The sequence below is a fragment of the Delphinus delphis genome, chromosome 4, assembly GCF_949987515.2.
Source record: "Delphinus delphis chromosome 4, mDelDel1.2, whole genome shotgun sequence".
NCBI lineage: Eukaryota > Metazoa > Chordata > Mammalia > Artiodactyla > Delphinidae > Delphinus > Delphinus delphis.
Genome location: NC_082686.1, coordinates 115332968 through 115354751, shown reverse-complemented (window position 1 = coordinate 115354751; position 21784 = coordinate 115332968). Strand labels below are relative to the sequence as shown.

The 21784-nt window shown below is 54.9% G+C and overlaps 1 protein-coding gene across 6 annotated transcripts in view; it reads right to left on the bottom strand.

Annotated features, from left to right (window-relative positions):
• The window catches only part of MRAS (muscle RAS oncogene homolog), a 57081-nt gene extending 35297 nt beyond the window's left edge, over positions 1-21784 (bottom strand). The window contains exon 1 of one of the 6 annotated variants that reach the window (XM_060011317.1): positions 21678-21784. The gene's annotated coding sequence lies outside the window, so the exon portion shown is untranslated. The other 5 variants (XM_060011319.1, XM_060011314.1, XM_060011316.1 and 2 more) reach the window with 5 other exon arrangements.

The following is a 21784-nucleotide window of genomic DNA, read 5'->3' as shown; positions in this document are numbered from 1 at the left end:
AACATAAAATAGATAGCTAGTGGGAAGCAGCCGCATAGCACAGGGAGATCAGCTCGGTGCTTTGTGACCACATGGAGGGGTGGGATAGGGAGGGTGGGAGGGAGGGAGACGCAGGAGGGAGATGTGGGAACATATGTATATGTATAACTGATTCACTTTGTTATAGAGCGGAAACTAACACACCATTGTAAAGCAATTATACTCCAATAAAGATGTAAAAAATAAATAAATAAGCTCCAAGGATATGATGTATAGCACAGGGAATACAGCCAATATTTTATAATAGTTTTAAATGGAGTATAATCGATAAAAAATTTGAATCACTATGTTGTACACATGAAGCTAATATAATATTGTAAATCAACTATACCTCAATAAAAAAAATTAAAATAAATAAAAATGAAAGCTCCCTTCCCTTCTTGCTGGCAGCAACGTGAATAAAAAAATACTAAGTGGGTGGGAAGGTATCGGGAAGGAAAACCGTTTCCCTTGATTTTCTTCTCAAAATAAAACAAGATGAGAAATACACTAGTAAATATGATAGAGGACCAACCTTTGAGGCGGTGCTCAGACCACCCACAGCAGAACCACCTGGGGACTTGAAAAAAATCGCCCTCTGCTTGCGAAGCAAGGCAGCTGGCAGGAAATGGTCAGATGAGGGCTGATTTCCTTTCACAGTGCCCTGCACTCAGGAGTTGGGCCCTGAGAGACCACGGGGGGCCAATCTGGGGTTCCCTCCCACCTCAGACTCAGTGGAACAGGGTTAGAACGCACGGTTAACACAAACCTTGGACTGGGTCCCTCGTGGGGAGAAACCCTTTAGTGCTTCCCGTGGCTGATGGGTCAAGTCCTCGCCCCTTCACTGGACATTCAAGGCAGTCACTGGCTGCCATCGCTGACCTCTCCAGTGGGACCCACGTTGCAGCCTCTGACACTACTCTCTCCCAAGCAACTCTGTGTTCCCCAGTGTGCCCTGTGGTCCTGTGGAGCCCTCTGCCCACCCCACCTCCTACTGGGGCCCTGGGGAGAGCGCACACCTCTTCACAGGTCAGGCCCAGGCCGAGAATCGCCTCTCGGGAGGCACCCCCTTCGACCCCGTGCCCCACAGTTCCTGGTGCAGAGCCCACCACCACACTTGAAGTTTTCTATACTTACTGTACACAACAGGGCAGGGATGCATCTCGTCCCTCCCTGGATCACCAAGGCCCAGCACCACATCGGCAAGGACAGACGTCAGCTAGAGGAACTGGGGGCCCAACAATGGCCTTTCTGAACAACCATCAGACAACCCACCAGCCACAGCACTGGCCTCCCCACACAGAGGGCTCGGGGGCAGCTCTCCCAGCCAGGCCTTGGGACTGTCTCCCTCCTTCTCCCAAGTCAGACGGATCACACAGATAAGACCCTTCCTGGAAGCAAGTGTGAGCCCAGGTTTACAAAGGTGGGACCATGAGTCCAGAAAACCCCTCAATCTATAAGGGCTCTCGGCCAGATCTTCTCTTCATGCACATGTTTTTCCAGTCTTCAACCTCCCCCGAAATAATCCCTGACTAAAATGATGTCTTTGTAAACAGGGAGGGCAGTCAAAATGCCAAGGGGCGTGCACCACACTCCTACAAAATCGGCTGATCTCACGTGGTGTGGAGAAAGAATTTTTAAAGTCACCAGAGGCTATGACGAAAGTCACCACAGGATAAAATGTTGGTCGGTGCTTAAGGAGCAAACTGTTTCCATTTAGGACATCCCTCTCCTCTCCAGTCTATTCAACTAGATGGCACCTTGGAGATCATTCTAGAACGCTGGTTCTTCACCATTTGGGGGTCATAGATGGCCCCTTCGAGGTGGGAGGGTGGAATAAGGTGGGCCCGGGGCTCCCTTTAAAGTCTCGCCACCAATTTTCCGTGCCTGATACTCTCCTGCCCACCAGCTGAGCGACCTTGGGCGAGTTAACCTTTCACAGCCTCAGTTTTTTTACTTGAAAGATAGAGTTGGCTAGAGAATCATCCTTTGCAGGATTGCTCTAAGCGGGAAATTAAAATGTATGAGGCGAGCCCAGCTTAAAGAAGGTGCTCAAATGTTTGTTCTCTCGCCCTGTTTACTTTGTTCCCAGAAGAGGCGGACCCACAGTCTCCCTCCCTCCCTCCACTCTGAGGCTCCGCGGTTCCCAGCCTCCTCCCCCGCCCCCATCAGAAGCCCCGCTGCCACCTCAGCTCCCTTGCAGTCAGATTAAATAGGCTCGTGTGGCAACGTCACCCATCAGTTAGAACACTGTTTCCATGGGAAATGGCTCCGAGGTTCCAGACAGCCCACTCCACTCAGAAACCAACTTTTGGAACCGCAGCCCCTGGGCGGAGGAGGCGCCGAGCGCTGGTTCCCATGGCAACCACCGCTCCCAGAGCCCTTCCCAGTGCCCGAGCAACCCAAACCCCGGCTCATACTGGAAACTTCTCTCTAAAAGGCAGTATCACTGCCTCGACGATTTTAATGACGTGTATACGAAAACTTCAGGCATCTTTCGGCTGAGAAATAAACTTTTTTGGTGACTGTCTTTTGCTCCCTTTCTCTCCCCACGATTAGCACCCTGGGCCTGCTTGGTTTGAAGTTGTTTCCTGAAAGGCAGATTTCGTCTTCCCAGCAACTGGGGAGCTCCAAGAGGACAACAGCCACGTCTCCTCATTCTCTTGACCTCTCACAGGGCCAGGCAGGGCCCAACACGTGGGAACCTCAGGGTGTATTCGCTGACTGACTACTCCATACTGGCCCAATAAGCAGGGCGTGACACCCTCCCTTCGGACAGGGGTAGGCTCGTGTCCCTAGGAAGTGGGGGCTGGGTGGACCCATGACCCCAGAATAACCTTTTCACCCAGCAATTTTCAAAGTGTGCTTGGAGGGAGTTCCTGAGACCTCCTGGGAAGCCTTGTGCAAAGCCCCCTCTGTTCTCAGGGGGGCAGCTTGGGGTGGAGCGTCAGTCATAGCCTTGGACTCTTCAGCCAGGCAGCTTGAGTTCCACTTGTGTCTCTGATACGGACTCCCTGTGTGACGTGAAGCGAGTTTCTTAACTTCAGGGAGCCTCAGTTTCCCCATCTATAAAACAGAACAGGACCCTCAAGAATGTGTAATTACAGTCCCAGTGGTGGGGGGGGAAATGGAGGGCCCCCCACTGAGGGCATATTTGCACTGATGTGCAAAGCAGCTGGGCCCCTGGGCTCCCTGCAATGTGGTAGAGCCTAGTGATCTGGACCCCTGCTTGCCCCATCCATGGCCCTGAGAGCACCTGAACGCATAGGGCTGCTGGAGGACCCAACATAGTAACAAATCCTAGGACAGCAGTGGGCCCCAGCAGCCCCCCAAAACAGCAGTGCCCAGTGGTTATTATCTCTTACCAAATCTGCCACCTTCTCCCCAAGTTCCCAGTTTCTAGGGCTTCTAGAGAGCTTGTTTCCCAGAAGAACAGCCCAGAACACTGCCCATTTTTCTAAGTGGGCACATGGTAAAAGAAATGGCTTTGGCTGCAGACACTGTCAAGGGGCTCACGGGCTTCCTGGCCTCTCCATGCTCCCCATCCCCCAAGTACCACTTCCGAAGTGATGTCATAGTCCTAGCCAGAAGAAGAGGTGCCCAGGAGAGGCTACATGGCAGTAACAACCCCCACTATTTAGTGGGCATCAGCAGTGGGTGGATCAGACACCGAAGGTCAGGCTTGGAACCGTCGTGTTGCACTGCCTAGAATTCTTTCGGTCATTAGTTTTGCAACATCACAGGACTTTTCCTTGACTGTCTTTGTGACTCGTAACCCACAGGGCACTCTTTATCTTCTCTGACTATAGGAGCTGTGGCAGTGGTCATCCCAGAGCCTCTCCCAAAGATGCTACCAACTTAATTGAAGGTTTAGTTTTCACTGCTTTTTGCTTCTCTATTTCCATACTAATTATTTTAAAGACCTCCCCTAACCCCATCTGTCAAACTACAAGTTGTCTGGTAAATAAAGCTGGAAGAGGGGGACACGTTCATTATTAATGCAGCTCTTGGGAGAGTGAATGGACTTTCATTCACATTGAGCTGAATCAGCCCTGGGAAGCTAATCTCATCTCTGTGACGTCTGGGTGTGCCCAGTGCAGGGGGATGAGGATACATTGGGGGGTGACCCAACCCATGTGGAGGAAACGGCTCTGCATTCCAGGAGCTGCCCTTCCCTTCTGCACAATTCCCAGAAATGGGCAGCTTCCCCAGGGCTGCTGATTTGCAGGCTGTGCAAAAGTGGCGTGCGGCCCCGCCAGGGGTCTAGGCCACTTGGCATCCCTAAGGCTCCACTCTCCCCTCCCTAAGACTTTGCTCTGCCCTTTGTCTCCCACCTTTGCTAATCCCAGCCCAGCACTGTCACTGCATCACTCAACCCCTCCGGGAAGCCAGCGCATTCAGCTCACTTGATTATTAAGATTTAACCACCAATCCAACCGTGTGTTATTTTATGCTGTACAGGACCTTAAACATCAGCAGGTCTGGATGGTATGTGGCATGGGTGCCTCCCCCGCTTTCCCAGCGCCAATGGCAGACACCACAGTCCATCGTGGTCCTCTTTCCTGCTCAGTCTTACAACCCTTTTCAACGCAGCACCCTTGGCAGCCACAACCAGGTGACTGGTCCGGAGAGGAAACTTGTTTGCCGTCCCAGATCGAACCCACTACTCTTTAGGTTCCCTCCAAAACATCCCACCTACTGGCTGTCCTGTTCCATGGGAGGGGCTCAGGACCTTCTGGGGGAGCCTGCCTGGCTACCTCTGGAGAACTCTGTTACCCAAGTCTTCTGGGTAATACATCAGCCCCTGCTTTTCTACCCCATCAAATCCAAGCTCCTCTGCCAGGATCACACCTGGACTGCTGACAGCAGGGCAGAAATATCAGACAGGAGTCCTGAGATCCAGACAAAGGCCAATGCCTGAAGTAAGCCAGGCCCTTGACCTTACTCACGAACCCCAAGTACCACGTGCTTCCTTATATCACAACTATTAACACTAGGGTCTTACTTGCTAGTGTGTGAGTACCTCCTGACAGAGCCTGGAGCTTAGCCATCTACAACCCAGCGCTATGAGTCCCAGAAATGACCTGCTATAATAATTACAAGGGTGATCATGTTAAAAATGATAGGAGCACTTAATTAACGTAGGCGATGTGTCTGATGCTGTTGGAAGATTTTACCAAATTAACTCATTTAGTTGTCGTAACAACCCTATGAGGTATAACTTTGTCCCCGTGTTACAATTGAAGAAATTGAGACACAAAGAAGTAAAGTAACTCTTCTAAGGTCAGCCAGCTAGAAAGCAGCAGTGCCAGGATCTAAAACCACAAGAGTGTGGCTCCAGAGCCCACGGCCAGTGCGTCAGGCTAGGCAACTTCTCGTGGGGCAGAGTGGTGGGTGGGTGCAGACGCGGGCCAGGCCAGAGGCAGCAGATCCGAAGTGCTGGGAAGAGGTCAGCAGTGAGCCAGGGAGGTGGTGTCAGAGTCAGGGAGGCCTCCAAGGCCGGACTGCTGCCCCTGTGGGAGAAGCAGCCGAGCAGGTCAGGGCCCAAGGGGCACCCAGGGTAAATACTAGTCACTGGGAACAGACACCCCCCCCATCCCAACTGGGACAAAGTCTGACAAATAGGGCACAGGTCTGGTACCGCCAGGTGCTCCTGCCCTGAGGACCAGGGAGAAAGCTGAGGGATCAGGCAGCTGCCCAGCATTGTGGGAACACCAGGGGCTTCTGAGACCTCCTATTTCAGCACCCCTGTCGGGCCCCTCTCCACTGTGCTGGTCCCTGCCCCAGCCTGTCTCCTTGTGGTCCTACACACCGGCTGCTCCCTGCCAAGCTGGGGGCTGGCGCCTCAACTGGAGCCCTTCACCAAAGAGCCTGAGCTAGGAACTCGCACAGCTGCAACCTTAGGCAAGTTACTTACACTCTGTCCCTCGGTTTTCTCTTCTGTAAAAGTGGGGACAGTGGCAGCATTTGACTTGTGGTGGTCATGATAGGCTACATTTATTTGCTTGGTCCAGTGTCTGGCCCATAGAGAGTGTTCAATAAACATCAGGGAGTTACCAACACCAGAATCCTTCGAAGTCCATCTCACGTCCCTCCTCCTGCAGGAAGCCCTCCTGCCTCTCCAGAGTCTTTCCTGAGCTTATGCCCTGCAAACTGGCTGGTTCCACAGATGACAGCTCAACGGAACTCAGCCCCTCGCCACTCCGTCCTCGGGGCGCTCTCACGCCCATCTGCCAGCTGGTCTCAGCTCCCCCATTCCGCCTTGGGGGGCAGCCTCCTGCAGCCATGCTGTAGGACGACAAGCCCCGCATGCTGCTGACCCAATGATGAAGGAGATTTAAGCTCCTCAAAGACATTTCCCCAAATATTCAGGAGATGCTTGTTCACTGAATAGACTGAGCAGCAGATACCAAATTGCTGGGAACTCGGCATGAAACGGTTTCTCCCTCTGGTCTTTAAACCCAGAAGTGCTCTCCATCCTAAAGCCTAGCCCCTCTCTGGGTTCCTCCTGTTTTGGTGGATTTATCCTTGGAAAGAAAAACCTGTTAAGGACACATGACATGAGAAAGGGCCCATTTTTCCTGAGCCCAGAGGAGAATGATCCAGGAGGAGGAAAGTGGACAGGCCACCGGTGCTGGCCACCCTTCCCCCAGTACACACAGAGGGTCAGATCCGGGAGACTTGCACGTCCAGTCAGTACTCCCAGAGCACCTCCAATGTGCCTGGTCCTCGGAGCTGGGGAGACGGAGATGAATGAGCCCCAGCACCTGGCTTTGGGGCTCATGGGGTGTGGGGGGGGGAGGGGCAGACAGACAGAGGACTACAGTATACAAGGCTAAGTGGGAGCACAGGGGCAGCGGGGGGCATCTCACTCAGCCTGGAGGCATTGCAGAAAGCTTCCCGGTTGAGGCAATGACAAAATGGGGTCTTGAAGGCCAACTAGGTATCAGCTAAGGGAAGTGATAGGGACAAGCATATCCCAGGTGAGGACCAGAAGTTGCAAAGCTGTAAAGCACAGAGGTGTGGAAAACCAAGAAGGTGCCAAGTTCTGCAAGCAACACATGTGACTGGAGCGCAGAATGTGTGACGTGTGCGGTGCGGGGGGAAGGGGAGTGGGGAGGAGCTCCTGTTGGCTGCCTGACATCTGGAGGCGTCTGTCTTTGTTTCCAGAGCACTAAGCACAGTGCCGGGCACGCAGTGGCTGCTCTTCAGCACAGAATGATGAAGGAACAAGCGCAGGGGCTGCAGGGCGAGGCGGTGGGGAGCACAGGGGCCCCACGTGACCCCTAGGCCCCCGGACCCTCCCCTCCCCACAGGCGCGCCATGCAGGCTCACTGGAAGGCTGCACGGTCCAGCAGGCCCACAGCCCTTTCTGATGACCGCAGTGAAGTTCACCAGCCAGAAAAGCCCAGCGGACGCTGCATAACTCGCACAGGACAAACTGAGGGCTCCAGAAGCTCAGAGGAGAGGAGAGGGGAAGCAGACGGGAAAGGGCTGCAGGGCCGGTGGGAGCGGGAAGGTCACGCAGGCGGAGCTGGCATGGCCACAAAGGCCCAAAGGCAGAGCTGTGTGGGGTGGCATTTGGCCTCCCCATTTACCAACGGGGAGCAGAGTCAGAGGCGCTGAGGCATGTGCCCAAGGGCACGGCTTGGGAAAGGGTGAAGCTGGGATTTGGCATCCAGACGACAGCTAAAAACTAGAATTCTGCCCCACTCCCCGCCCAGCTAGCCCAGGCGGCTGGGTGGGTCTGCGGGGGTCTCCGGGCTGAGGGGTTAACGGGGGCTTCGGTGTCTCAGGGTCCGCACGACCCTTCAGAACAACGTGCTCCACTGGCATCCCCGGGCCACGGGGGTGCTGCCACCTGGCCGCTTGGCCCTCACAGGCCCACGTCCTCACGGGCTGAGGTCGCACCCCAATGCCCGGCCCCCTGTGTCCCCGTGTCCCACCACCACAGGGAGGCTGGGGCTGCACTCAGTCCAGGGGTGAGGGGCAGGGCTGCCGCCCGGCCCGCAGCTTCCTCGAGGGGCAGAGAGGAGGAAGCGGCTTTATCTTTGGATTCTTCTTCTCAGTCCTGGGGGCCATTCCGATTTCCCTAGGGCCGGGCAGTCCCCCCCGCAGTTGAGGAGGAGCTTCCCAGCCTCAGGCCGGCATCAGCATGCCCATTGGGAAAGTCACCCTGGCCATCACCCCAATGCGGAGGGTCGTCTTCTGGACACTCTGGGGCTCCCCAAAGTGAGGCTCTCAGACTCCCCAAAGGCTGGCAGCCAGCTCCGCATCCTGATTCAGCTGCTCCCTCGGCCCATGCCTGGAGGAGGGGCTCCTGCAAGCCCCCCACACCCCGGGCTGCTCAGGCTCAACCCCGCACACGGGACCCCCGCCAGCCCGCCCTGCCCCTCTCTCCTCGGCCTCCCCCGCCAGCTCCAACATCCCTTTACCTCAAATCCCAGGCCAAGACCTCGTGACACATCTCCCTCCGTGGCTGGCTCTGCCCTCTGCCTGGGCCCCCCTCACTGGCGCCGCCCTCCCGCCACTCCAGAGCAGCCACCCCTCAACCGAGCCCGGGCGCAGTGCTCCTCCCGGAAACCGCCCCGGAGCCTGAAGCTCTCCCCACGGGCCCTCCCTGAGCTGCCCGGCATCACGTCCCCGGCGCCCAGAGCCTCTCTCCCACTGATTCCTAGTACGGCGTCCTTGGGGGCAGGGGCGGTGCCCAATTCGTAGGGCCTCACGGAGTCTGCCAGGGAATGCTGCCTGCCCGCACTGCCTCTTCACTCTCCCCGGCCTGCGAAAACACTCCCTCTAGGAGGCACGGCCGCCCTGCGCCCCAGGCTCCCGAAGCCACCCCTTCGTTCCCGGCCGCTCCTGCTCCCCAGGCCTCCTTCCACTGAGCCGCCTTGCCTGCGTCTACGAAGTGCCGCCAGGTGGCAGGTGGCAGCCAGAGTGCTTTGCAGCCGCTATTCCGCCGATTCATCACAGCCACCTCGTGGAGAAGGCTCTGTTTAGCCCCTGAGGTCCCCGAGGTTCCAGGGTTGTCCATGCCACGCATCGCCGCCTGCAAGTGACCACGCGCTCCCGGCTCAGCCACATGGCCACGCTGCCTCTTCTCCCTTCAAAGCTAGGAGCTGGGAGTTGTTTTACTGTCACATTTCCCCGCGGGGGTGGGGCTGGGGGCTACAGGCTGGGCTTCATTTTCCTTATCTCGGGGTCACCCTGGAGCCCTGGCATAGCTTTCCGCACAGAAACGCTTCCGGCGTCTGCCGTCTGCATTCCCCAAATGCAGGGGTGACCCTGGGAGTTGGCTGGGATTCTGCTTGGGTGGCGGGTAGGCTGAAGTGCTGTGAGCCACACAGAGAAGTGGGGTGGTGGCCCTCACAAGGGAGATACCATGTGGGCACCAGCCCAGAGGAGGAGTGGGTGACCGTAAGGGGGTCCTTCCCTGTCAGCCACACTCCCAAGCACTGAGCCCCCTGTAGGTCCCAGGGCCCAGCTCCCTGACCATCCCTGCCTTCGGGCTGGGGATGCCACACCCCGTCCCCAGAACCCCCTGATGGCATCAAGGCAGAGGTTCTCATACTGTCTTTCTCCCGAGTGGAGGCAACCGGAGCACAGCGTCACAGGCTGTCCCTCAGCGCTGCCCCAGCCCAGAGCTGCTGCCTCCTGGAACCTATGGCTTCACACCAGCGCAGCAGGTAAGCAGCCCAGGAGAAGGGCAGGGGTGGTGACAGACAGCAAAGGGAAGGCCTGGATGCCGGGGGCAGGCCTCCCTCTGTGTCAGCAACCTCCTGCCTATGAGATGGACGCTTCTTGCCAGGGCTGAACGGTTAAACTCCAGCCCCCCGCATCCTACCTGACCCACTACCTCAACTGCTTCACCCTACAATAGCAGAAAGAGGGACTCAGGAGACAAATGGACACCCCAAACTCATGTGTAGGCAGAGGCCAGGTCGATAAATGAGAGAAGGGGACAGGGACAGGCAATAGGGAGCAGTGGGGCCTGTGGTAAACAGGAGGCCACTGGTACCTTCCACCACCTGACCGCCATGACAGAAGCATATCTGCAACGGGGCTTCCAGACAGTCAAAATTTTTAAAGCGTAGCCAGAAATCTTAATTTTTATGTGAAAATGATTTTTTACATGTTGGCTACCAATTAAAAAGTTTTACACATTATATAAGCCAAATAAATCACCTCCCTGGGGTGGGTGGCAGGCAGCCCATAAGGGCACCTGCTGCTACCCTGCCACCTCGAGCATGCCAGCATTGAGTGGTGTGGCCACTCCGAGGCAGACGACCCTTGGCACTGCCTTGGCCTGGCCTAGCTTCGGCCGCAAAGAGGTGTGAGGTTAAAGGAAGTGGCAGTGACACTGCGGAGCAGCTGCAGGGCTTACTCAGCCTGGAAACTTTCCGGTCTAGCCGTCTTTAGCTGGGGGAGAGCACACAGCCACCCCAGGAGCACGGCAGAGCCCTTGGAGGAAGAGGGCAGAAAGGCACATTCAAAAATGACCACTGCTTTGATTTGTTTCCATCGTTTGTATTCAAAAGGTTAAACATCATAAATGAAAAATGTGAAAAATTTTATGTTCGACCCAAAATGAGAAAGAAACAGGATCTAGGCCCTTCCCTGAGGTGAGGAGAGGTGACCCAATCCCCATTCGAAACGAGTAAGCAGACTGCAGAGAGAAGGGCTGGGGCAAAACAAAAGGGAAACTTCCTGAACACGAGGCGCAATGAGCGGCCGGGGAGGTGTGGGGTTTTCCTCAGCAAAGGGAAAGTCCAGGGAAGCAGGACCAGGGTGGGAGGGTCCAGCCGCCTTGTTGTGGAGGCTTGAACCAGGCTGGAGGTGGGGAGGGATGTCTTCTCAGGGACCCTGCCAAACTCCAGAAGGGGAGGAGGCCACTATTCACATCTCTCTCCCCAAACCCTATAGAGTGGCTGCATCTTTCCTGCCCTCCTACCCAGCCTGGCCAGGCCAGACAGCAAGTCCTGGATGCAGAGGGGGCAAAGGGCAGAGTGGGCAGACCTACTCCGTTCCCAAGGGGCAGGAGACATCTAGAAGCCGCCATTGGCCAGGGGACCGGCCGCCCACCTCTCTTTTTTCTATATACAGCACTTTTATAAGAAGTCATGAATCAAAGCATTTGCCCCTCTGCTGGGAATGTGACGTCAGGCAAATCACTCAACCCGGGTGTGCACCTCCGTTTCCTCATCTGTTATCTACGTCCTCACCTCACAGCGTTTTTCTGTGGACAGAATAAGCCAATACACGCAAGTGCTTAGAACAGTGCCTGGCACAGAAAGTGTTACTATTACTGTCATCATCATCGTCATCCTCATAAGTATGTTGTGGGAACTCTCTCCAACATCCCCTCCACCAAATTGCACAGAAGGGTTCCTGGGGCCACACAAGGCTACTTTCCAGGCTGCCCCAGAGCACTCAGGACCGGGGGCAGGAGGGGAAGGAAGCAGCTGCTTTTGAATCACCACCTTCAGCCCGCGAGGCGCACAGCGCAGCCTCCTCTACAGGGAGACCTCAGCCACCCAGCGGGATGAAGGATCACTGCTCCTGCCGAAGGATCACTGCTCCTGCCGCTGGGCCACCCCAGGGTTCAGCAAGGAAGCACATTCTATTCCGGGACGATCTGAGGAATGATCGCCACCCACAGTCCGTGCTGGCTTGTTTCAGGGGTGCAGAGAAAGGAGAAACTGTGGAGGTACATCCTATCGGGCGGGGGTGGGGGTGGGGGGACGAGCCCAAGTAGGGTAAAGCTGGAGGCAGAGCAGATGTCAGGAGCGTGGAAATGAATCCAACGGACCCAGTTTTGAATCCTGGGTGTGCCACTTACTAGCTGTGTGACCTCGGACAAATTACGTATAAACCTCTCCGTGCAAAACTATCCTTGGTGAACGGGTAGCAGCAATCAGCTGGAGGTGGAATCAGGCCCAGTGCTGTGGCCAGGGCCGATCATTAGAATGCCTGTTTATCATGTCCTGACCACATGCCACACTTCCCTGACCAGCACCTCAGACTAGGTGAGGTCACTGCTCTAGTTCCCTAGACACCCAGCTGTCTGTCTTGACAGCACTTTGCATGCTGCACTCAGTTGCCTAATTGTTTATGATGTAATGTGTCTTCCCCACCAGACTGTCAGCTCCAGGAGGCCAGGGCCCATCCTCCGTTTTATTCTCCACTGTATCTCTGGAGCCCAGCGCATGCCTGACACCAAGAAGATGCTCAATAAATATCTTGATCTGCATCAGCTCTAATCCTCACAGCTACTCTGAACACTGTCCTAACACAAAGGAAAAAAGATTAACACTTGAGTTTGCTCTGGTCATTGGGAAAGCCCGACTTAAGACTCTGACCTGGCTTGGAACAGTGACAGTAACCACCCCACAGCTCCTGCTGTGGTTCCTGCAGAAGGTCACGGTGTAGGTCTGGGGTGCATATGCCTCTTGCTCAGACAAGCTCTTTATTGGCTCTTTTCAGGAGTAAAAGGGTAGGCTCCCAGCCTTGTCTCCATGTCTTTACTCCTCTATAGTCAAAAGTAATGGAAATTGGGAGTTTTCAGAAGTTCTGGGGGAAAGTGCCCAGAAAAATTGGTCCCTGGAAAATGGCAGTCAACTAGGCTTGAGGAGACAGAGAGCCGGGGAGAAAGTCTCCAAGGGTGTGAGCAGGCAAGGGAAGGGTGTCTGACGCTCAGTTTTAACTTCTGCCCCGTTCTAAGCTACGGGCAGCCCCCTTTCTCAGAGGCCCTTGGTGACAGCCTGTTACGTACAATAGCCGTGGCTCAGCGGGGCTTAGGGAATGAGGAAGCCACGCCTATGGTACCCACGCAAAGTGTGGCAGCTGACCCCAGAGCTCAGATGGCCTGCTGGCATGGTCCCCACCCTGCAATCCCCAGAAACACTGCAGATGGGGACGGTTTCCATCAACGACTGCGTAATCTTCAAAGAAAAATAAATGATACACTCAGAAAACTTGCACAGGGAGAAACTCTTTGGGGAAGAATGAAGATCTATTGGGGCGAGCACCTCTCCATGTCCACATATGTGGGATGAGGGCCTGGCCCCGCATGACCGGGCTAGAGGAGAAAGGGGGGTGGGGATGCCTGAGACATGTGTCACAGCAGCACTGTCCCTATTACAGACACCGCTAAGGAGGCCCACGGCAGATGGGGACTTGCCCAAGGTCACACAGAGGACAGGTAGGGGGCAGAGACTCAGCAGGGAGGCCCTCTGGCCTGCAGCCCGGGCCCCTTCCCACTCTCCTGTGGGTCTTCTGAGGAAGGGAGGGAGGGCTGAGGTTCCGAGGCCCCTCTGGCTGCCAATCGCTGGTGGTGCCAGACCCTGCCTGGGGCCCTCTCCTTCCTCCTTCCACGCAGAGGCTCTCCCGGCCTCCACCCAGCTTTCCTATCCACACACACCAGCCCTAAGGAGAAAACAGCCCCTGTTGAGTGCTTTATTAGAATGGTTATTTGGTGCAAGTGCTAAGTGACCTGCTCCCACTCCCCTTTTCCATCCCTCCAGCCATCCCCAGTTTGAGCCCAGAAGTAAAACAAAGGCTTTGTTTCTTTATTTTGATTTCCTGCTTAAAATCTCAAACATGCAGGAAACACCCACCCAGCCCCAGATAAGTGGACTGGGGCCACTGCGGGCAGGCAGGGCCGGGGGTCACTGAGTGGGGTGGCCCGGAAGGCTCTGATGCCAGCTGACCTTCGCTCCCGGGAGCGCCAGCAGGCCACCGGGGCCTGACTTCCTTTGCGGGAAGAGAATGGGTGTGCGGAGCATATGGGGAGTGCTAGGCCTTTTTGACTCTGTCGCCTGGGGAATCTCAACCTGAGGAATGTGGGTGTGGAGGGACCACTGAGAAGACACATCTCCTACAAGTTAGTATTTAATATATGCCCCCGAGGCTTTGGGACCGTGGCTCCACCCTTTCCCATCATCTCCAGTTACAATAAAGCAGGCATTGAAAGAAGAACATGATAGATGCTATTTTGGGGCTGCTGAGCCTCCTTGTGAGAGAATGGTACTCGTCAAGAAAGATGCATTTGCCTCCGCCTCTTCCTGGGGACCTCCATTCCCAGCGGATTTAAAATATAAAGGGGTGAATTGGGCGGTCATCTAAAAGGGGGAATTTTCAAGAAGGTGTGTTAAAGTTCTAAAGGCTAAAAAGAAGAAGAAGAAAAAAAAACTGGAACTGAGTTAAAATGAATTTTGCTCTTGAAGTGAATATATAATATGCTTTGGGGAGGCAAGAACCTGTCCCCAGGCCCCCCTAAAAATAGTCAGCCCTAAGCGGAGAGTGGGCCTCCTCAACTCCAGCGCATCTTCAGCGATCTCCACACAGCACCACATGCCTACAAATATTTGTACTTTGAATCTGGGTAGTTAGGATACTAGGGACGGCCTAACACACAGTACGTATAGCAGATTCTTTTTAAACCAAAGCTTTTCTTTAAAAAGTAGGCCGTCAACATAACATGTATGTGTATTTTTGCATAAACCAATAGGAATGGACTTTAGAATATGCTTAGTTGCCTTCATTGGTACAGTCTCTGACCGCTTCTACTGCAAGACAAACCCCAACAAAGCAGGTCCTTCTGAGGTCTTTGGGGTCCCAGCCTTTGCTGGCTTTTGCAGCATCTCCATGGAGTCAGGGGAAAGGACGCAGGCAGTGTTATCCTTTGTCGGCAACTCGGGAATGGAAAACATCTCAACTCATTCTCACCACTTAGTAAAGAAAACTCGGGGACGCCTCAGATCTCCGTGTTCTATTACGAAACTCGTTCACATCTCTGTCCCCGGTTTGAACTCCTTGACTCCTTGAAAATGGAATCTGCCTGGGTAGGCAAGGCTTTTCCAGAAGGTTTTTCATCTTTTCTGCGCAGCTTTAGAAGTGGTGCTTTGCTAACTGCCCTAAGTCAAGCCCAAGCTACCTGCAAATGGGCCACGTCAGGCTCCAGCTCGGGAGTGGGGTCAGGCGGGGGCGGGGCGGGTAGCAGGAGGCTGCAAACAGTTGGGGGAGAAACGTTCTCCTGTCTCCTGTAGTCAAGGAGAGCTTCCCCCTCTGCAGCTGGAGAGCTTGGCAGAGGGGAGGACCTGGGACCACACACCTGGGACACCATCTTTCTGTGAGAGCCGAGGAAAGGGAGAGCTGGCAAGGCCACGTTAGGGATTACAAAGGTACTACGTTGCACTCTGGTCTTCCTTCCTGTAAAGCGGTCCTGCACTTTAGACCAGAAATGTATTTTGCTCAAGATTGTTGACGATGAGCGGCTTCACAAGTCGGTGTCATCTAATGATAAAAAGAAAATCATGGGGTTTTCTTCTCTCTTTTCCAAATATATACATTTACCATTTAAATTACAGTTCGCTTTGGGCAGCTCTGACTAAATGATGCTCCACAGCCTGGCCTGAAGCCACAGTGGTCAAGGCAAGTATGTATTCGGATAGAGGAACTTTTTGAAAAAGGTTCAATCCCGAGATGCACACTCATTCCTCCCCGGGGTGAGTTCAGGCAGCAAAAGGATCTATCGACAACCTTGATGGAGACCCAGGTGGCATTTTCAGTGAATTCGCTGGGGACGTGGAGGTAAAAGAGCCAAGACACGGAAACTTCGGAGCAAGGCTCTAAAAGCCAGCCGGAGGCTGAGGGCAGGCCCAGCCAGCCAGGCCTCCTGACCGAGGATGCGCTGAAGCCCTGCCAAAGGGATCAGGTGCCGGCAAAACGGTCGCATCTGCTCATTTGGGGTAACGGGTACACGGTGCTTGTTATATGTTATCCTTCATCTTTTATATTTTTGAAATTTAAAAAATATACCAAGTGCACAAATGATGGAGGGGTTCCTGGTTGACAGTGAGATTAACGAGAGTCGGGGAAAACCACTTCCATCTAGGCTCCCTCTGCCTTTCTTGCCAACCAGCCACGCCTGCACCTCCGTGGCTTCTGCTGCTTCACAGCGTCGCTGTGCATGAACTGCTCTGTCCCCTCTCCTCACGAGGCCTTCACTCCACTGCAGCACTGATTATATATGGCCAGAACCCTGTGGGCCATGTCCCATGAGCACCAGGAGAGAAGGGGCGTGTCATCAAATGACCAAAGTCATCAGTCCTGGGAGCAGCACCGAGTAACAGACGGAGCATGTGCTCCAGGACCAGAGAGACCTTGGTGAGACTCCTTCCAGGCTCTGCTCCTCTCAGGCCATGGCCGTGGGGATGCCTACTTAACCACCCTGAGCCCCCATTTCCACATCTGTAAGAGGCTAACAGCAAAACTGTTGTGAGGCTTAGAGATGGTCAATGCGGAACATCTACCGCAGCCCAGCCCACAAGTCTTCACTGAAGGAAGGGAAGGAAGAGACGGGAAGGAGGGAGCGGAGAGAGGGTAGACCTCCAGAGAGGAAGTCTTTAAGCCATGCCACCTGAGGAGCAGTTGGAGAAAGCACAGGCTGCTTGTGCCGGAGAAAAGCACGATTGTCAAGGTTCACGTGGCACAGATCCAGCGGGACAGGTTAAAGGGAGAAAGAAAAGAACTTTGCCAGGATAAGTGAATCCCCAAATGGGGTAAACTGATTTAAGGGGCGTCAAGCACCCTGCCTCTGAAAGCGTCCAGCTAAGACCCGCCCCTCACAGGCTGCACCAGAGGGACCCCCTGTTGAAAGTTTCCCAGCCTCTACTCGAGGGCTCACTTTCCCATTTGGGCTGTATTTGTCTACTACTGAACTATTACTGGTTTAATCTTTACCTTAAAATCACCATACTTTTTAACTTAAAATTCTTACTCAGCCTTAATCTGAGTAAAACAGCCAGTAAAAAAAAAAGGGTTTGATGTCATACCTGTATTTTTATAGTACACAGAAGTATGTGTATATATACATATATATATAACTATTAAAATGTGTCCCACCTGAAACCATCTCCCTCATCACTATGAGAAATGTGCTCTCCTGGGTCTGAATTGAGACTGAATATGCTCCAGGGGCCCCTTCTGGGTCCGTGATTCTGTTATCTGAAGGCTGCTTGAATACTGATAATGCTCTCAATTCTTACGGCCCTTTCTGGTCTCCCAAGCATGTTCTCATCTGTGTGTTTCATCTAATCCCCATGACAACCCTGAGGGCGGGGCAGAGAAGTCGCAGACAGAGCCTGGGCCCCTGCAGCACAGGACTCTCCCAAGGCCCTGTCAACGGTCACAGAGGACCTGAATCACAGCGCTGAACTCTCCATGCCCCCTCCCTCCTTCTACTGCCACACACTGCACAGCCAAATCCCTTCCTGGTACCGTCCAAACTCTCATTAGCAACACAACCCAGATCCAAATCACGATGTTTTATCCATTTAGGTGGCCAGATGCCAGGCTCTGTAGGTGAAAATATGCCTCTCTGAGACCCAGAAGGTCATTTCACAACCAATGATGACCCACACTATCATTTGGCCATCTGGCCATCAACAGGTTCCACCGAGTAAAGCTATCAAAAATACTAAAGGAGGGCTTCCCTGGTGGCGCAGTGGTTAAGAATCCACCTGCCAATGCAGGGGACACGGGTTCGAGCCCTGGTCCGGGAAGATCCCACATGCCGCGGAGCAACTAAGCCCGTGTGCCACAACTACTGAGCCTGCGCTCTGGAGCCCATGAGCCACAAGTACTGAAGCCCACACGCCTAGAGCCCGTGCTCTGCAACAAGAGAAGCCACCAGAATGAGAAGTCCGCGCACCGCAACAAAGTGTAGCCCCCGCTCGCCACAACTAGAGAAAGCCCGCGCACAGCAATGAAGACCCAACGCAGCCAAAAATAAATACATATAATTAATTTTAAAAATACTAAAGGACAATGATAGCGACATTAAAAAGCTAAATACACACTGCTACTTCATGACCCCTACAAGGGGGATGGCTGCAGAAAGCTGCCATGGATCATACCAATGGGCTACAGGCCCTTGGCTCAGTGGTGGGGCTCAGTGGAAGGCCAGGGGAATCTCAGAACAGGCGGGACCAGCCTCATTATGTGCAGCAGGAACACTACCTAGAAGACTGGAGATGGGCACCAAGGGGATGCATGGCAGACACCAGGGAGTGCAGTATGGCTGTCACCTCGGCCTCGACAACATCCTCTGCTGCCTGAAGCAGGAGGTGGCGGCACTGCCCTCTCAGTCAGAGTTCCACAAGACAGACCCACTAGCTGATTGCATGGATTTCCACCCACAAGCTAAGAACTGACATCCGTCCCGCTCTACTTCCACTCTTAACACCGGCTCTACCACGACAGCCTGCTGGCCTGGCTGGGAGGGCAGAGCCCCAGGGTAGGTAGGTCCTCAGTGAACAGCAGTGAAGCAAGGGATCTACCCTGGGATCCAGGGCTCATTTTCAGAGATCCACACATCTCCCAAACTGAATGCCCAACTTCATACAACCAAGGAACTTTTCTTTGGGCTTCTCACTGGCATGTTAAAGAGGCAGTGGCCCAAGAAGGTAAAAATCATTGCTCTGAACACTCAGCCCTCTTGGCTGCCTGTCCCGTGCAAGAACTTGCTGGAAGTGGCTCTAATATCCCATCCCTGTGTCCAGAGACTTCACAAAAGCTGAGAACATCTTTGGGAGATCTAAGCTCTCCTTAATCCACTATGACTTGGGTTACGTTATTTGCAGCCAAAAGCAGCCGCACTGATCCGGTACCACGGGGCCCAGTGGCATCACCCAAGACTGTGAGGGGCGGCAAGGCCTCAGAGTCCACCAACAAAATTCCTCTCAAAGCTCGACCTCTCGGCTCAGCCTCTAGACCATGCATAGCTGCCAGATGCCCCGGGCACAGGGAGCTCACCCAGTTCCTTCCTTTTTCCCATCCCCAGACAAAGGTAACTTTACCTCCTAGCCAGCCAGATACCTGCCCCCGGCCAGGTAAGTACAGAGCCTCTGGAACTCAATGCACACTCTTTGGACACTTGAGAACATCCCAGCTTTGCACAAGAACGTGTTCCCAATTCGTTCACATGTGTATGGTTTGTGCAAACTACGTGATGCTCATGAGCAGGTATGTTTTCAATCACTTGCAGGGAGGCACGCTCCCTATGGGGGACTTCATTGGTAGACAATGATGACACCAGATGTGAAATATAAAATGGAGGCCACATTTCCCCAAGAAGTCACTGATGCAGCAGGCTGGTCACCATGTGAATCAGGCTGATGTTAGGACCAGGCACCCCAGGAGCTAGTTCAGTCCATCAGAGCCCAGAAGTCCTCCCTGGTGCCAGGTGATCACTCAAGCTCAGGAACCAACCCCAGGGATAATGGACTTGCCTCTCTATAAGCAGCTCAGATCAACTGAAAGTGTGAAATACCTGTGGTTACAGCTAATAAAAGTTATACCTGTCACAAAGATGTCTTAGGTAGGTGAAAACATAAGTAGTGGCAAATACAAACAGAGCTGGCAGCCCTGGAAGACTGTCACTGCCCCACCAGGGTTCAGCAGAGGGCCACACTGCCCCCCCATAAGGAAATGTTGAGGCGGGGGGCAGCTTCTATCAGAGCACCCGGCTTACGCAACCTCCACCCGCACCCCCAAAGAGGCTGGCAGACTCTGTGCCTCGAAAACCCCAGAGCATTAAAGCTCCAACCTTCCTGACCTAGCAGAGAAAGGACAAACTACACCTTAAACCACAGACAGAAAAGCTAATTGGCTGGGAGTGAGAACAGACTGGGGGTCAAAACCATGAATGTTTTCATGGAACATTTTCAGCCCCAGTCAGCAGGGACATGCGATTTACAGGAAATTAGGAGACTTACAAAAATGTTAGCCAGCTCAAGTTTCTTTCCTGGGAAGAAAAGTAGGAGAAACTCTAAGAACTGTCTTGGTGAAAGTGCTTTGTTCACTGCAAAGCCCCTGACACGTGTCAGTTATTAATACCAGCAGCTCGCCACCCCACACTTCACCCAACCAGTGAAAGGCAATAGAGCCAAAGCCTAACACAAGCTGCACCTGGAGCCTTCAGGCCAGGTCAGCCAGACCCTCACAAGAGGGGCCTGAGGGGCTGCGGGGTCTACATCATGGACCCTAGATATGATCTTGCGCAAGTTACTCTTTCTAGCCCCTGTTTCCCATTGCACATGGGGGTCATGATAAAGCCCTTCTGCAGGAGTCTTGTCAAATGATGAACAAGCACATCCACATCAAGTGCCTGGTCTGTGTCAGCCCTGCTGGCAGCTGTTATTACAGCGGAGCTTCAGGGCTTTTAGTCAGATTTCCTTATCATTCCTGCTGCCGGGGAGGTCACTCTTTTGAGGCCACAATTTTGAGCCTTGTCAGTCACCCTCTCTGGTCAGGTCCAGGATAGAGTGTGAGTCCTAAGGGGCAAGAACCATTCAAGCCCAAGGAGGGTTGCTCGGAGTAGGCGCTGGTGGGAGGAGGAGGGGCAGTCCCAGAGCTCCGGGGATCAGGGCCGGGATGAAGTGGCCCTTCTCCACCTCTCCAGCCTCGGCTCTAGCCCTGGCCAGCACAGACCTCAGTGCCAGCCACAAAGTCTAATTGGTGTCCAGTGCCCACGCTCCCGCCAGGCATCACCTCACCTCCCCTAGGAGGCCTTCCCTGCCCTTCCACGCTGTCTGCTCCCACAGCCCTCGTGCTTCCCTCATCCCAGTACCGACCACGCTGGGCTGTCGCTCAGTTTGCACCCCTACCTTCCTCGCGGCGCGGTAACTGGCACTGTGCCCTACACTCGGTGGGCGCCCCTGCAGCTCCCGTCAATGAATGAGCCGGGCCCTGGTTGTGACCAGAGACCCAGGCCCCCGGCGCAGCAAAGGTTTATGAAGCAGCCCGCTTTTCATCTTTCAGATGAATCTGACAACTCCCTCGGCCGATCCCTGCCCTCGTTAACGCCATTTTAAAAGGGGAAAGATCCCCCAACTCCGCCTCCATCCACCCGAGTCCCGCCGCCCACCTCCCCGCGCGTTCTCGCCAGGGCAGACAAGGAACCCAAGGGCGGTTACCATGAAAGGGGCTTTCTGTGCGGTGGGCAGGCCCTTCTCACTGGGGTCTCGATCGTCTCCGAATTCTCTATCGCACACCGTCACGCTGGAGCCTGCCGTGGGGGCAAAAGGCCACTCTCCGCCAGCCCCTGAGCGTAGTCCGCCTGTGGCGAGCGCGGCCGGGCCCGGGGCGGCCACACCTCCCCCCCGGAACAAAGCGCCCGGCCGGGTGCCCTCCCTTCCCAGCCTGCCCGACCGCTCACCGCGCGCTCCAGCCCGGCTCGGCTCCGGCCTCAGGCCGCCTCCTCCATGCCCGCACCGGCGAGAAGGGAGCGCCGCGCCCGCCGGGCCCCGCGGCAGCCGGACTGACGGCTCCCGGCCCGCGGCCTGACGGCCGCTCTGGCCTGTCCCCGCCCCGGCGCCTCCTTAAAGCGACCGCGCAGCCCGCGCGCGCCCTGGTCGCCCGGCGCGCCGCGCATTCCTTATAATGCAACAGCGGCTGCTAAAAATAGAGCGCCGCCGCCGTGGGCGCAGTGGGGGCCGGGCCCGGCGCCGCGACCCTGACACCCCGCGGGCCCCAGATTCCCAGGACGCGCGGCCCGATGCTCAGGCCATCCGCGCCGAGCGCCCCGGACCCGGCAGGGCGAGCGGACCCGGCCACGGAACCCCGCCGCCGCCTCCCCCGTGGCCCCGCGCACTTACCCAGGTCCTACCCTCTGCGCGGCGGAGCTGGCTTTAAAGTGGACGCCGAATGGGAATTCGCCCGGGCCTCTTTAAGAGCCTCTGCACTCCAGCCTTTAAATCTCTGC